The sequence below is a fragment of the Lygodium microphyllum genome, chromosome 14, assembly GCF_053477565.2.
Source record: "Lygodium microphyllum isolate KBCC chromosome 14, Lygodium_microphyllum_v1.1.10, whole genome shotgun sequence".
NCBI lineage: Eukaryota > Viridiplantae > Streptophyta > Polypodiopsida > Schizaeales > Lygodiaceae > Lygodium > Lygodium microphyllum.
In genome coordinates, this window is record NC_141148.1 from 117,212,283 (window position 1) to 117,215,953 (window position 3,671).

Below are 3,671 nucleotides of genomic sequence, written 5' to 3' on the forward strand. Positions count from 1 at the left end.
TGTATAAAGTGTGATGACGTCCGCCCGCCCTTGCAGGGGGACTGCTTGGTGCGAAACGACACTCAGAGAAAGCGTACCGAGAAAGAATTGGAATGTTGGAAGGAACACGGAAACGTTCCACGCTGAAGAGCGCAAATACGGCATGCTGTATCCCGTAAGCAAAAACGGCAAAAGAGATTCGAAAACCTTCTCTATAAATTCCCAGGCCTGCGCTTTTTCCTCTTATCTTTGCGCTTGGGGCAATGACGCAGTTAGTGAGGGTATACCGAGACGCGTCAATTGCTGGTTGAAAACTATTTCCAAACCCCCTCCACGTCTGTCCCTTCACTGGGGCCGTGGAGAATTTTTGGAAGGCTCGGCCGGCAACGGCTTTGGGCCTGAAAAATCAATTATAAACATGGATTATTGTGATGTTACGATCGTGTCTCCGAGATTATGGGGAAATAGTCTCATCGCAGCTGACAACTGTGGGTTGTTGGAAGATGCCGGTCATTAAGTAATTGGAAGATGCCCATCAGTAGTACAGGTGTTTTTGAAAACCATGACCAGCTGTCTTTCTGGAATTGAAGCTGGTTTCATGTCAATGCCTGCTCTCGGTTTCTTTCCTTTTTGGCTGTGAAGTACGTTTCAAAGCTCTGAAGCTACTATTTAGAAGTTTCAAGGTTAAACGTCTCAGAAATGATAGATCAACATGTGACATATCTTGTAATGGCACTAAACGGGAACAACATAGATGTTAAGTACTTGAAAGATGCTATTGTAATCGTCGAAGAATGTTGGCAAGATGGTTGTCGCTAGAACTCCCTCCCCCTTCTCGGTCAAGATGGGTTCCAAGATGTCGCTAGAGTTCGTGGTCACTTGCTAACGATCTAGCTGGTTAGTTGCTAACTTTAAGCACATGAGACAATATGAGATCTTCAAGGCATTGCAACGACTGTTTCGATTTCATGCGGCCACGGCCATTTTGGGCATCAAATGACACCTAAAAATACCATCGCGAATAGCTCTTTCTCCTGGTGAATGGAGAGAGATGGGCAATGCTAATGCTAGGAGATGGGCCTATGGGAGTGCAGGGTAACATATATGGGAAAAAGCTAGCTATTTTTGTGGGAAAAAGAGAGAGTTTAGATGTTTAACTTGTTTCTCCTTAGTAGAGTTTCTTTAGAAGAGCTTGATCTTCCTTTTTAGAAATACAAGTCCTAGGAAAGCTTTGAGCTTTGAGCTTTGATTGAGTTTTTCAAAGGCATTTTACCTTTTTCGTTGGCATGATGTTAAGAATGCAATCACGTGTGAACTTGATGAAAGATTTAATAGGGAAAAGTTGAGCTTTTTGCAATTAGTTGGTTTGGAAAAAAGCGAACGTCTCTACTTGATATGCTACATACGTTATTTGCAGCAAATAACTTCTTTAGAGCTCAAATGCATCTTGCCTCACTTCCTTCCTCCTATACAAAATGCAATTGTCAAGGGAACATCTATACATGATGCTATACTTATCATGAACTTAGAAGCGCAATTGGCATTTGAACCTTCATGAAACAAACCTTTGGTCCAAATTAATTTAGAAAGTTTTTGATAATGTGCGACTACGTTAGCATGTGGAAATTGGGTTCTCATTCAAGTTGTCACGGACCATTTTATACTCTCTTCTCAAGATTCAAGTTACATGTTATTACATCTCAATATGGCAAGTTATGGACCACTTTATACTCTCTTCTCAAGATTCTTGCATATGTTATTACATATCAATATGGTAAGTTATTTGATGGTTTTATGTTTCATAAATTAGTGAGATAGGTAGTTTGAGGCAAGTGCATAGTCTAGTTTTGCATGGACACATTTGGAGCATAAGAAACCTTGCTCTTATATAACATGGTCTATGGTGTGGCTTCAATATTGTCAACTTTGGAAAAATACATGTAGTTTCAAAATTTTCTTAGTTGCAAAAATGCAATTGTAGTTGCGGACGTGGATTTATTCTCAGCTTGTAGTTTTGGAATGTTTCTCATGCTCTTGAAGTATTTGGGATGTCATTCTTGGTAAGATTATTATGGACTTATTTTAGTTTTTGAACTAGTTGCATCAACTCCACTTGGTTCTCTTTATGGCAAGTAAGTCGATACACTACATATCATTAAATATTTGATTTTCTTTCAACTACATGATGGAGAATCATTATTTTATGACAATATAAAGAGCCAAGCAGAAACTGCATCTTCCAAGTTCATCTAGTAACCTTTGGACTCATATGATTGTGGAATAGACTGTTTGATTTCATCTTTAAAGATTTTAGATATGCCTTCAATTAAAGAGTTTGGAACTATAGAAATAGTGTGGCTTTTGGATCTACACCTTCTAAGATAAGTTGATCTCAAATAAGAGGTCATTTTCTTTTTGCTTTTTTGACTTATTGGCCAATGTTCATGACCTTAAGAAGGTAGATTTGTCTAATTATTGTTGTATTTGCTATATTTTGGTATTTAATGTAAGCTATGGTTTTGTGGCTAAATGAAGAGAGGATTTTGATAAAAAGAGGATAAAATAACCAATTTGTGGAGGAGAGAGTAAGGAAATTAACCCATTTGCAAGGAGAAAAGAGAATATAACCAATTTGTGAGAAAAGAATGAATAGAGAAAGAGAATTAACACAGTCTAGTGGACTATAGTTAACTTGGAGTTTATATAATTCCTCTAAGTACATATTTGAATCATTACAACTAGTTGGCTTGGTGGCACATCATTGCAAAGCTTGTGGGGCTACAATGTTTGCTTTGCATTTTTATAAGCAAAGGGATAGCACATCTATTTCTCTTTGCTCACATAAAAGGGAAGATAGAATGCTTTGTGTGTAAATAATGGCACACTCCACATGTAGTCATACACGAAAACCCCAATGACTACAAGAGGCAAACAACTATACTTATGAAAACTCAAATTCACATTTATAAAACGTTTCTCAATGAAAAAATCACAATCTCCATCAAGATTCCTCAATGCAAAATGTAATTCTCTTGTGTTACACTCTCGTTTACTATGGTGGAGCACACTTTGTCACTATTTACTCTTCCTTTGCCATCAATGCTTATGTTTGCAATGGTGTGGATGCACCCCTCCCTCCCTCCCTCCCTCCCTCCCTCCTTCCCTCCCTCTATTATGCAATGGTATGGATTTCGATCCTCATGGGTTGCACAATTGTTCTCAAGTCCCTTGCCTTTTTTGTGTAACCAAGTCTATCGATGCTATGGCCAAATAACAAAGACCACTTTCTTTCCCTTGATGAAGCTTATTAATTGAATTGCGCTTGCCATAGTCAAAAAAGCTTTAAAGACTTCTATCATGATGGAAAATGACTTCATGCAATTTTTACAAAAATAGAGGTGAAAATGGTATTTAGAACTTGTTCCTATTATGCTTCACTCCTTTGTTCATATACTCTAATTTGACAACTATGCAACCAAGTATGTATTTTATTTGGGTATGGGATCTTGCTTTAATATACACATAATAAATACACAAAAATTTGACAACATGATGCTTGCGATGTTTTGCACAACATCGTCAAGCTCACGGTCTATAGAAGACCTAGCGTGATCATTGCCATTCAACACTAGCTTGCTCCACATCCCTTGCTCTTATAATCTTCCTTATCTTCTTTCTTCTAAGGTTAAAAA

At 37.9% G+C, this 3,671-nt stretch overlaps 1 non-coding gene across 1 annotated transcript; it reads left to right on the top strand.

The window, feature by feature from the left end:
• Window positions 1-224: 224 nt before the first annotated feature.
• Window positions 225-377, top strand: LOC148026024 (U4 spliceosomal RNA). The gene has a single exon (XR_015693220.1). It is a non-coding gene; the product is annotated as a U4 spliceosomal RNA (small nuclear RNA).
• The last annotated feature ends 3,294 nt before the right edge of the window (window positions 378-3,671 follow it).